Genomic DNA, 13544 nt, shown 5'->3' on the forward strand with positions numbered 1-13544 from the left:
AGAGTCACAATATCAGGCAATGCCGAAGATATTAATAGACATAGTCAATTACTTTGTTTAAAATAGAATGCCTGTAATTTAATTTATAGATCATCCATAACTTGAAATGTTTGTGTTAATGAGGTGTAAATGCATGAATTAGTGAGTGATTAAAAAAGAATAATCTCTGGGATTCTGATCGAGTTATAGAGAGTGGGCAATGATTGAATCTTACTTTTGATGAATGCACTTCAACTTGTATATAGGCTGTATAGTTTTGAAAGAATGATCAAGAATTTATAGTCTTTTGTATCATGGCAGATATCAGATGCAAGGTCACTGCATTCTTCTCGTGCACGATGATGTCTTCAGTGAAGGATTACATTAGCGATATTAACACTGCAGGACTAGCGCAACTCGATCAGGTGTGAATTAATGGGAAAAGGCATGACAGGGTGGCATAAATTTTACGATGTAGCACTTCGGGCATAGTGCTTCAGATGACAAGTGTGTGTAATAGGAGCTCAGGCATAGAGGTCAACATGTCTAATGCATTGCTCACTCAGTGGACACTTTATTAGATACACCTGTACACCTGCTCATTAAGTCAAGTTTATCATTTAACTATATACATGTATATAACGTATATAATGTATATAGAAATTAGCCAACCTTTCTCCGAACTAGGGTGTAAAGCACCGTTGTACACATAACACGTGACACACGATAATTTATGAAGGTAAGGATAAAACCTACTGATGAATCGCGCGTAAATAATGGACTAAAGTGCATAAATTAAATATTGTAATGTACAGAACAGATTAACCGGTGACACTTCGAAAGTGATGTGGCAGGGAGTTCAGAAGCCTAATGGCCAGGGGGAAGAAACTGTTTCTCATCCTGACCGTTCTTGTTTTTATGCATCGGAGTCTCCTGCCTGATGGTGGGAAGTCAAAGAGGATGCTGGATGGATGGGTGGGATCCTTAATAATAATAAGGACCCTGTGTATGCAGCATAGCTGATAAGCATCCCCAGATAGGTGGTAGGGAAATCCCTTTAACTTTTCAGTCGTTCTCACAGTCCTTTGTAGGGACGTCCGGACCAATGCTCCCATACCAGATGGAGATGCAACTTGCCAGGACACTCTCAATAGTGCTCCTGTAAAATGCAGTTAACATGGAAGGGGGTGGCGGAGTGGAGAGAAGTCTTGCATGCCTCAAAATCCTTAGGAAGTGGAGGTGCTGCTGTGTCTTCTTGTTCAGGGAGGTGATATTAAGGGACCAGGTGAGGGTCATCCGTGATGTAAACTCCCAGGAATTTGGTGCACTTAACTCTCTCTATGGAGAATCCATGTACTTACAGAAGGGGTAGTGCAATATTCACAGAAGGGGGTGGTTCACCTGCACCTTCCTGAAGTCCACAATGATTTCCTTGGTCTTCTCCATGTTCAGGCTTAGATTGTTCTTCTCACACCAATCCACCAGCTGCTCTACCTCCTCTCTGTACTCTGTCTTGTCATCGTTGTTGATGAGGCCAACCACTGTTGTGTCATCCGCAAACCTGATGACACAGTCTGAGCTGAGTCCTCTTCTCTTTCAATATTTTTATTAATTTATATATCTATAAGAATACAGAGTACAGGAAAAAAACGTGTCAATACATTGAGCTAAATTGCGTATAAAGTCTCCTTACCCTATATTCGTACAAGTCAATTAGTTCGTTACATTGAAAAATAATAATTTTATTATATTAAAAAAATCTAACCCACTATCAAGTCTGAAGCTGATTAGTAGAAAAAAAAAGAAAAAAGATTGTTGGTTATCATCTGTGCTTTAACAGCAAGTCAAAGGTTTTTAAAATAATTCAGAAAATGTCCCCACGATGTTTGGAAGTCTTGATTAGATTCAAAGATTGAAAATCTAATCTTCTCCAAATTTAAACATGACATGACATCACATAACCATTGGGCATGAATAGGAGGGGCCACATCTTTCCATTTAAGCAAATGTGTCCTTCTGGCCATTAGAGACATAAAAGCCAAAATGTGCAAATCAGATGGCTCCAAAATAATATCCTTTCCTCCAACAATACCAAATAAAGCAGTCAAAGGATTAGGCTTGAAATTTACTTTAAAAAGTATTGAAAAGGTTTGACATACTTCTTTCCAATATTTTCCAAGACTCGGTCATGTCCAAAACATATGAATGAGTGAAGCTTCTCCAACGGCTTTCTGAGAGGCGGGACTGCGCAGGCGTGTGACGTCGGACAGTGCAGCGCGGCAGATTTAAAAGGGCAGACATCCTGCTTCGGATTTGATTCGAAGAAGGAGTCTGAGAGTCTGAGTGGGAGTGCCGAGAAAGAGATTTTTAAATTTTCGTTATTTTTTTTCTCCAACGGCTTTCTGAGAGGCGGGACTGCGCAGGCGTGTGACGTCGGGCAGTGCAGCGCGGCAGATTTAAAAGGAACAGAGCCTCAGAGAGGGGGCAGCGTAGTTTGCGGGCAGCGGAGTGAGCCGGGAGCAGAGTGAAGACTTAAGGGCTTCGGCTCACCGGGCTTAGGCGGAAGCGGGCGAGGCGAGGAAGGTTTGACATTCATTTTCTGTTGCTATTTGAGGAGGGGGCATTATGACTGTGAGGGCAGTTTGCTGTTCTCGGTGTTGGATGTGGGAGGCCCTGGAGTCTCCAAGCCTCCCGGACGTCTACATCTGCGCCAAGTGCATCGAGATGCAGCTCCTAAGGGACCGCGTTACGGAACTGGAGCTGCAGCTCGATGACCTTCGTCTGGTCAGGGAGAGCGAGGAGGTGATAGAGAGGAGTGGAAGGCAGGTGGTCACGCCGGGGCCACGGGAGGCAGACAAGTGGGTCACGGTTAGGAGGGGGAAGGGGAAAAGGCAGGTGATGGGGAGTACCCCGGCGGCTGTGCCCCTTAACAACAGGTACTCCTGTTTGAGTACTGTTGGGGGGGACAGCTTACCCGGGGGAAGCGACAGTGGCCCTGCCTCCGGCACAGAGTCTGGCCCTGTAGCTCAGAAGGGTAGGGCAAGGAAGAGGAGGGCAGTTGTGATAGGGGACTCGATAGTAAGGGGGTCAGATAGGCGATTCTGTGGACGCAGTCCAGAGACTCGGATGGTAGTTTGCCTCCCTGGTGCCAGGGTCCGGGATATTTCTGATCGTGTCCAAGATATCCTGAAGTGGGAGGGTGAAGAGCCAGAGGTCCTGGTACATATCGGTACCAATGACATAGGTAGGAAAAGGGATGAGGTCCTGAAAGAAGAATATAGGGAGCTAGGAAGGGAGTTGAGAAAAAGGACCGCAAAGGTAGTAATCTCGGGATTACTGCCTGTGCCACGCGACAGTGAGAGTAGGAATGCGATGAGGTGGAGGATAAATGCGTGGCTGAGGGATTGGAGCAGGGGGCAGGGATTCAAGTTTTTGGATCATTGGGACCTCTTTTGGCGCAGGTGTGACCTGTACAAAAAGGACGGGTTACACTTAAATCCTAGGGGGACCAATATCCTGGCAGGGAGATTAGCGGGGGCTACTGAGGTGACTTTAAACTAGAATGGTTGGGGGGTGGGAATCAAATTAAAGCGGCTAGGTGTGAGGAGGTTAGTTCACAACAGAGGGATGGGAACCAGTGCAGAGAGACAGAGGGGTGTAAAGTGAGCGTAGAAGCAAAAAGTACAAAGGGGAAAAGTAAAAGTGGCAGGCCGACAAATCCAGGGCAAGCATTAAAAAGGGCTAAGAGAGTTGTAAAAGAGCGCCTGAAGGCTTTATGTGTCAATGCAAGGAGCATTCGTAATAAGGTGGATGAATTGAAAGTGCAGATTGTTATTAATGATTATGATATAGTTGGGATCACAGAGACATGGCTCCAGGGTGACCAGGGATGGGAGCTCAACGTTCAGGGATATTCAATATTCAGGAGGGATAGACATGAAGGAAGGGGAGGTGGGGTGGCGTTGCTGGTTAAAAAAGAGATTAACGCAATAGAAAGGAAGGACATAAGCCGGGAAGATGTGGAATCGATATGGGTAGAGCTGCGTAACACTAAGGGGCAGAAGACGCTGGTGGGAGTTGTGTACAGGCCACCTAACAGTAGTAGTGAGGTCGGAGATGGTATTAAACAGGAAATTAGAAATGTGTGCAATAAAGGAACAGCAGTTATAATGGGTGACTTCAATCTACATGTAGACTGGGTGAACCAAATTGGTAAAGGTGCTGAGGAAGAGGATTTCTTGGAATGTATGCGGGATGGTTTTTTGAACCAACATGTCGAGGAACCGACTAGAGAGCAGGCTATTCTGGACTGGGTTTTGAGCAATGAGGAAGGGTTAATTAGCGATCTTGTCGTGAGAGGCCCCTTGGGTAAGAGTGACCATAATATGGTGGAATTCTTCATTAACATGGAGAGTGACGTAGTTAATTCAGAAACAAAGGTTCTGAACTTAAAGAGGGGTAACTTTGAAGGTATGAGATGTGAATTAGCTAAGATAGACTGGCAAATGACACTTCAAGGATTGACGGTGGATATGCAATGGCAGGCATTTAAAGGTTGCATGGATGAACTACAACAATTGTTCATCCCAGTTTGGCAAAAGAATAAATCAAGGAAGGTAGTGCACCCGTGGCTGACAAGAGAAATTAGGGATAGTATCAATTCCACAGAAGTAGCATACAAATTAGCCAGAGAAAGTGGCTCACCTGAGGACTGGGAGAAATTCAGAGTTCAGCAGAGGAGGACAAAGGGCTTAATTAGGAAGGGGAAAAAAGACTATGAGAGAAAACTGGCAGAGAACATAAAAACGGACTGTAAAAGCTTTTATAGATATGTAAAAAGGAAAAGACTGATAAAGACAAATGTAGGTCCCCTGCAAACAGAAACAGGTGAATTGATTATGGGGAGCAAGGACATGGCAGACCAATTGAATAATTACTTTGGTTCTGTCTTCACTAAGGAGGACATAAATAATCTTCCAGAAATAGTAAGGGACAGAGGGTCCAGTGAGATGGAGGAACTGAGCGAAATACATGTTAGTAGGGAAGTGGTGTTAGGTAAATTGAAGGGATTGAAGGCAGATAAATCCCCAGGGCCAGATGGTCTGCATCCCAGAGTGCTTAAGGAAGTGGCCCAAGAAATAGTGGATGCATTAGTGATAATTTTTCAAAACTCGTTAGATTCTGGACTAGTTCCTGAGGATTGGAGGGTGGCTAATGTAACCCCACTTTTTAAAAAAGGAGGGAGAGAGAAACCGGGGAATTATAGGCCAGTTAGCCTAACGTCGGTGGTGGGGAAACTGCTGGAGTCAGTTATCAAGGATGTGATAACAGCACATTTGGAAAGCGGAGAAATGATCGGACAAAGTCAGCATGGATTTGTGAAAGGAAAATCATGTCTGACGAATCTCATAGAATTTTTTGAGGATGTAACTAGTAGAGTGGATAGGGGAGAACCAGTGGATGTGGTATATTTGGATTTTCAAAAGGCTTTTGACAAGGTCCCACACAGGAGATTAGTGTGCAAACTTAAAGCACACGGTATTGGGGGTAAGGTATTGGTGTGGGTGGAGAATTGGTTAGCAGACAGGAAGCAAAGAGTGGGAATAAACGGGACCTTTTCAGAATGGCAGGCGGTGACTAGTGGGGTACCGCAAGGCTCAGTGCTGGGACCCCAGTTGTTTACAATATATATTAATGACTTGGATGAGGGAATTAAATACAGCATCTCCAAGTTTGCGGATGACACAAAGCTGGGTGGCAGTGTTAGCAGTGAGGAGGATGCTAAGAGGATGCAGGGTGACTTGGATAGGTTGGGTGAGTGGGCAAACTCATGGCAGATGCAATTTAATGTGGATAAATGTGAAGTTATCCACTTTGGTGGCAAAAATAGGAAAACAGATTATTATCTGAATGGTGGCTGATTAGGAAAAGGGGAGGTGCAACGAGACCTGGGTGTCATTATACACCAGTCATTGAAAGTGGGCATGCAGGTACAGCAGGCGGTGAAAAAGGCGAACGGTATGCTGGCATTTATAGCGAGAGGATTCGAGTACAGGAGCAGGGAGGTACTACTGCAGTTGTACAAGGCCTTGGTGAGACCACACCTGGAGTATTGTGTGCAGTTTTGGTCCCCTAATCTGAGGAAAGACATCTTTGCCATAGAGGGAGTACAAAGAAGGTTCACCAGATTGATTCCTGGGATGGCAGGTCTTTCATATGAAGAAAGACTGGATGAACTGGGCTTGTACTCGTTGGAATTTAGAAGATTGAGGGGGGATCTGATTGAAACGTATAAGATCCTAAAGGGATTGGACAGGCTAGATGCGGGAAGATTGTTCCCGATGTTGGGGAGGTCTAGAACGAGGGGTCACAGTTTGAGGATAGAGGGGAAGCCTTTTAGGACCGAGGTTAGGAAAAACTTCTTCACACAGAGAGTGGTGAATCTGTGGAATTCTCTGCCACAGCAAACTGTTGAGGCCAGTTCATTAGCTATGTTTAAAAGGAAGTTAGATATGGCCCTTGTGGCTACAGGGGTCAGGGGGTATGGAGGGAAGGCTGGGTTCTGAGTTGGATGATCAGCCATGATCATAATAAATGGCGGTGCAGGCTCGAAGGGCCGAATGGCCTACTCCTGCACCTATTTTCTATGTTTCTATGTTTCTATTATTACATTTATCATGATACGGTGATATATCTAAATAAAAACAAGACAACTTATCCTTAGTCATATGGGCCCTGTGGACCACTTTAAATTGAAGGAGAGAGTGACAGGCACATAACGATGAAGTGTTGGCCAATTTAAAAATTTGATTCCAAGTTTCCTCAGAAATTGAAGTCTGTAAATCTTGTTCCCAAAGATTTTTAATTTTATCTAAAGGAACACTTCTCATTTGCAACAGCATATTATAAATATTAGATATAGATCCATCATAAAAATTTTCAGATTAAAAATTACATCTAGTAGACTCTTATCAGGACTTTTAGGAAATGTACTTATTTCAGACTATAAAAAATCTCTTATTTGTAGATATTGAAAAAAATGAGTTTTGGGTAAACTATATCTAGTTGACAATTGTTCAAATGAAAAAAAGACTTGCCTCTACAAACAAGTCCCAAATCCATTTAATACCTAATCTATCCCATTCCTTAAAAGCCACATCAATCATAGAGAGTTAAAAAAAAAATTTAGAAAAAATGGGACTCAAGAGAAAATCTCAATACGCCAAAATATTTTCGGAATTGTATCCAAATTCTCATAGTGTGTTTAACTACCAGATTATCAGTTAACTTACTCAAAGACAAAGGAAGTGAGGATCCAAGAAGAGAAATAATAGAGAATGTATTGACAGAATTAGGTTCTAAGAAAACCCACATTGAGCAATCCTCACGATTGATGTAATATAACTAAAATGTAAGATTTCTTATATTAACTGCCCAATAATAAAATCTAGAATTTGGTAAGGCTAATCCTCCATTCTTCTTACCTTTCTGAAGATGAATTTTATTTAATCTAGAACGTTTATTCTTCCATATATAAGAAGATATAATAGAGTCAAGAGAATCAAAAAAGGATTTAGGAATGAAAACCGGCAATGCCTGAAAAAGATATATAAATTTAGGTAATATGTTCATTTTGATAGAGTTAATTCGACCAATTAACGATAACGAAAGAGGCGACCAATTTAATAGTATTCTTTTCACATGATTCAATAGAGTAAGAAAATTTTCTTTAAATAGACACTTATAATTTTTAGTAATTGTTACACCTAAATAAGTAAATTGGTTTCTTACAATTTTAAAAGGAAGGTTAGAATTTGTTGGCATCAAATTGTTCAAAGGGAAAAGTTCGCTTTTATGTAAGTTTAATTTATAACCTGAAAACTGACTAAAACAGGAGAGTGAAGAAAACACATGGGGTAATGAAGTCTCAACATTAGAAATAAATAGCACCAAATCATCAGCATACAATGAGACTTTATGAATGGTGTCTCTCCTTAAAATACTGGTGATATCATTAGATTCTTGAAAAGCAATGGCTAAGGGTTCTAAGGCCAGATCAAAAAGCAAAGGGCTCAACGGACAACTTTATCTAGTGCCACAGTCCTGTGACAGTCATTAATGCAAATATCTAATCAGCAACTCAATGCATAAAAGCATGCAGACATGGTCAAGAGGTTCAGTTGCTGCTTAGACCAAACATCCGAATGGGGAAGAAATATTATCTAAGTGACTTTGACCGTGTAATGATTGTTTTTGCCAGATGGGGTGGTTCTCTGAAACCTCTGATCTGAGATTTTCATGCACAGAGAGTCTCTAGAGTTTGCAGAGAATGGTGTGAGAAGCAAAAATAATCCAGTGAGCGGCAGCTGTTAATGAGAGAGATCAGAGGAGGATGGCCATACTGACAGGAGGGCGACAGTAACTCAAATAACCACTCATTACAACAGTAGTGTGCAGAAGAGCATCTCTAAACTCACAACATGCCAAAACCCGAAGTAGATGGGCTACAGCAGCAGAAGACCACAAACGTACAGAAATATATTCTGAGGCAACTTTATTGGGCACCTCCAGTACCTATTAAAGAGGCCACCAAGTGCATAGAAATGTCAGGTGGATTTACTGCTGCATAATGTTTTCTGTTATAATCTAAAGGGAAGATGAAATGAGAACAGGGCATATAGCTATACAGCAAGAAAATAATATGGACCACCTGCTTCAGTATGAACTCCACCAACTGTTCTCATTCACCTTCCTCATGCTCCCCGAGGGTAAACTGTGTAAACCTCTGGATGTCAGCCTGTCCATATACGCTGCAGTATAATTACCAAACCCAGTTGTCGTTCTTGGTATGACATTTCCATAGTCCCAGTAGCTTAGATTCCAATACTTTTCATGCAGCTTTTAATTGTCCTTATAATCCTTAGTATTTAAAACTCCCAGGATTCATGAAGCTCTTTTTAGAGCAATATTAATCAAGACAGGATGAGCTGTGTTCGTTGGGTGTCTCTGCCATATACCCATGACTCTAGGGGAAAAGAAAACTCTTCTAATCTCAGACTTGCCTAACGCTTGTTAATTTTATACTTGTGTCCTTTAGGTACTCATGTTCTCCAAATGAGTTTTATAAATGGCTTTTGTGGTTTACAATGTCATCTGAACCTTCTGATTAGATTACAGTGTGCTAACTTGCTCAGAGATGTAATATTTTCAATGCCTTTCACATGATGGTCTGTATTGGGAGGCCAAATATTTTTTGACTCTCAGGCATTCATATAAATAGGGATATCATGCACTCTGTATCAAGAAATAAAGATGCTAGCAACAGGTCAGAATTATGGCTAGAAATTGATAAAATTACAATGGAGCTGCTTTGGCCTACTGTACTCAGACTGAAAAATGGTTATTCAGACTTTATTTATATGTCTGAATATTTTTATAATTTCTTTCAGTTTTCTGAAGGTACCAGTATATGATTCTAGTATATAATTCTAAGATTTATGGACTAGATTGCAGTTCAAACTGACTGTAGATCGTATTGGCCTCTTTCAGTTTTTTCATGTTCTCGCCCATTCTTTCTTGTTGCTGATTGGTGGGCTGGGCGTTTGGGGTTTGTTTCTGATTGGTGGGCTGGGCGTTTGGGGCTTGTTGCTGATTGGTGGGCTGGGCGTTTGGGGTTTGTTTCTGATTGGTGGGCTGGGCGTTTGGGGCTTGTTGCCAATTGGTGGGCTGGGCGTTTGAGGTTTGATGCCAATTGGTGGGCTGGGCGTTTGGGGTTTGTTGCTGCTGTTTCTCCATGTGAGTGATCTGTTAGTTTTTGTGTGAGGGAGAGGGAGGGGTTGTGGAGGTCTGGGGTTTGTGAGTTTTTGGTTCTTTTCCTTTTTGTGCGGGGGTGGGGGAGGATTGATATCTTTCTTTCAACTACTTCTATGGTTTTCTATATTTTATTGCTCTCTGGAGAAGACAAATCGCAGGATTGTTTTCTGCATACATACTTTGTTAGTAAAATTAAAGGTTTGAACCTTTTGAACCTTGGATATACTTCCACTAGTGCCAACATTCTTAAACCTCACTTGGGCTATTATTCATATATTTCCCCTTTTAAAATCACTGTGTAAATTCCTATAAATCATAGAACAATAGAAGATACAAATGGAAGCCATTTGGTCCAAGCTTCTGGTCAAGAAAGAACTAGCTTTCTGAATCTGGCCGTCTATAAACCTGGAGGTGGTGACTCTTCATTTACAGGGGAATCAATGTCCTTCTCCAATGACCAGTGTAACTAAGGCCTTTAGGCATCCCACCAGAGTTTTAGAATCATACCCGACCTTCTTGCTTCTCTGTTTGTATATCTTGTTGCATCTTGTGCAGAGCTGTGAAATTTGCAGAGATCGTGAAACAGGGTTGTGTTAGTCGACTCCCTTCGGTTGGATTTGGTTGCTCCTGCAGACTGATAGCTCGCACCACTTAAACCTGCGTTGTTTTTGCAGCTGTCTGATGAGAGGAAATGATAAGCAGAAAATGGTGTAACCATGATCAGTTATATTTAACTGGCCGGAATGTGAAATAAATCCCGACATCAGGAAGCAATGAATCATTGATTGACATTGTAAAATAAACTGCTTTGATAAAAATAATTTACTGCAAAATAAATCCAAGGTCACGTTCTAGAAGCATTTCCAGAATCTTACTATTGTTAACTTGCCTTGGTTCCTGGATTATACGTCCACAGAAACCCTCAAAATTTGCGGCTGTTTTTCTTCAAAAGTTGATTTGAAATATTTAAGACATTAAGACATTGAAGCAGAATTAGGCCATTCAACAAAAATGAGACTGCTCTGCCATTCCATCCTGGTTGATTTATTATGTTTCTCATCCCCATTCTCCTGCCTTCTCCCTGTAATCTTTGATGTCCTTACTAACCAAAAACTTATCAACCTGTGTTTTAAATGAGCTGTCTGTGGGAAAGAATTTCACAGATTCATCACCCTTTGGCTAAAGAAACTGCTCTTCATCTCTGTTCTAAAGGGTCACCCTTCTACTCCGAAGCTGAACCCTAGACTCTCCTACTATAGGAAACATTATCTCCCCATCCACTCTACTCTGGCTTTTCAATATTCAATACGTTTCAAGGAGAAACCCTTCTTTCTTCTGACAAGTACAGAACCAGAGACATCAAACTATTAAGTAAAAAGGAAAGGAAGGATGCAATAAGCTTTAACAAGATCAGACATGATCTGTTCAGTGCCATTGGAAGTAAAATGTGTAAATGTCAATTGAAGAGCAAGAGATGATATGCCTCTTCCTCTAACTGTGCTTTCAATTGTAGAGTGTGGACATTTTGGGATTTCTACCTTCAAAGTGTCAAAGGTCATAGAAAGTGTAGAAGTTAACCATATGGCCATTGAGTCCATGATATGATCTAAGTGACTTTGACCATGGAATAATTGTTGATGCCAGACAGGGTGGTTTGAGTATTTCAGAAACTGATAATCTGCTGAGATTTTCACTCACAACAGCTTTTAGAGTTTACAGGGAATGGTGTGAAAAATGAAAAAAGACATCCAGTGAGCGGCAGTTCTGTGGGCGAAGACACCTTGTTAATGAGAGAGGACAGAGGAGAATGGCCAGATTGGGTCAAGTTGAGAGGAAGGCGACTGTAACTCAAATAACTACGCGTTACAACAGGGATGTTTTACCTCATGTAACTGTTTGCTATTTTGCCAATGTCTTCATTCCATATCCATGGCCTTTCCATGGGAGCAGTTTCCGACCATTTACTGTGGCTCTCCCCAGTGTCTCCCAGAATTTAAAGTTCTCTGTAACCAGACTCCCATCAACATTTTCTTTTCTAAAGAGAACAGCCTCAGCCTCTGTAGTCTATCCATGGGATTAACGTCTCTTGCTCCTGAAATAAATCTTGTAAGAGAGTAAAAAACTGCTCATGGCACCTGAGAAAAAAGACCCATTTACTGCTCAATGCCTTGCGTTGATTCACATTAACATGTACAGTCAGTCCCCTGTTAATTTCTAGCATGGCCATAGTTCATCCTTAATGCTAGAGCCTCATCCTGTCAGCATCAATATCACCAATCTTATGTGCGTCTCTGCCAATGTCTGCTATAGGTGTAGGTGGGAAAAATTAGTGCTGAAACACTTGGTGCTGTAACACACTTTTCCATGCTCCTGGAAGCTAATAGTTACCGTGCAGTAACTCAAACAGGCATTGCATTGTCCTGTTGTGAAACTGACAACATTGAGATGAATTTCTGTTGTAATAGTGGTAAAAATGTCAGCCTTTGCCATGGCACCTTGATGGTCTCTAGCCCTGACCCTCTAATCCTCGAGAACATGACTCCCCCAATGCCCCTGTAAAACTGACAGCAACCTCAGCCATCTGAGCCTACGGTCACGTGGAGCCATCAGAAATTGTCTGTGACATCCCAACCACTCACAGGATCCATTGTTGCAGACTGTGCTGAGGAAGTGGGCACCAAAATACTTGAGTGGAACATATTATCAATATATTTAACATCAATATGCTTACTCAACTTACAACATAGACCATTGCATATGTTTTTAATGCAGCTCATATCAGAGACTCTATTTTCTAATGGAGAACAGGAAGTTCTGGAAGAACACAGAAAGTCGGCCAATAAGTGTAAAGGAAAGGACATGTTGTGAGCAATATGGTAGGCGTCACCTTCATCAAAACTGAAAGATAAAGAGACATTTATTCAGGTTAAAAGAGGGCAGTGGGGAGGTCAGCAAATCAGTCAAGAAACAGAAAAGGTGCAAGGCCTTTAACAGATTGTTTAATCAAAGGATTTAAAAATATTTAGTTGATACAAAGATATAAAAGGCCAAAGGATTGTAAGAATGCTGATGAATATCACAGGTTTGTGGCAGGTAGTTGAAGCATTGTTAAGCCCCTACTTAAACTGTGAAAATGCAGATATTGTGGGTTGGGGAACAGTTAGTCAATCTACCAATCCACTCCTGCTCCCAGACCCTCTTGCTGCTGTCTCCACAATTTCTGATCTCCTGGGGTTGCTGGTCACCATAGGGTAGCTTCAAGGTTCTCCCATCCTTCTCTTGAATGCTCCCAGGGCTTGCAGCTACCCACACAGTCGCTAGCTCCAGATTCACCTGTTTCAGCAGCAAACCCTTTGAGATAAAGCAATCACGTTTTGTTTGAAGCGGTGACCTATAGAGAGAACAGCAGGAGATGTGAATAAAAAAAACAAGTCAGGTGAAACACCTCACACGGGGGATTTAATGCATGACGTAAATATCACAAATAAAATATAATAAATATTTATATTATTTAAGCTATTTCCCCCCCAGAAACAAACTTGCCCACTGATTTCTGCAAGTTACTACAATTAATGAAAGTAAATAATACTTATCACTCTGTTCTATCCACAATTGAGCCACAGCTTTTTGAAGTTCAAATATAATTTCGATATGGTTGAACCCATTTTACTTTATCTGCTAAATTTCCTCCAGTAGGATTCTTTTTAAGACAGAAGCTTTTATTTCTGCTCACATCAAAGTTAATTTCCAGT

General features: G+C 41.5%; 1 protein-coding gene across 2 annotated transcripts in view; it reads left to right on the plus strand.

The window, feature by feature from the left end:
• Positions 1 to 13544, plus strand: part of LOC134349062 (anosmin-1) — a 208571-nt gene that overhangs the window by 116093 nt on the left and 78934 nt on the right. The gene's annotated exons all lie outside the window — the stretch shown is intronic.

The sequence above is a fragment of the Mobula hypostoma genome, chromosome 7 (genome assembly GCF_963921235.1).
Source record: "Mobula hypostoma chromosome 7, sMobHyp1.1, whole genome shotgun sequence".
In the NCBI taxonomy this organism is placed as follows: Eukaryota; Metazoa; Chordata; class Chondrichthyes; order Myliobatiformes; family Myliobatidae; genus Mobula; species Mobula hypostoma.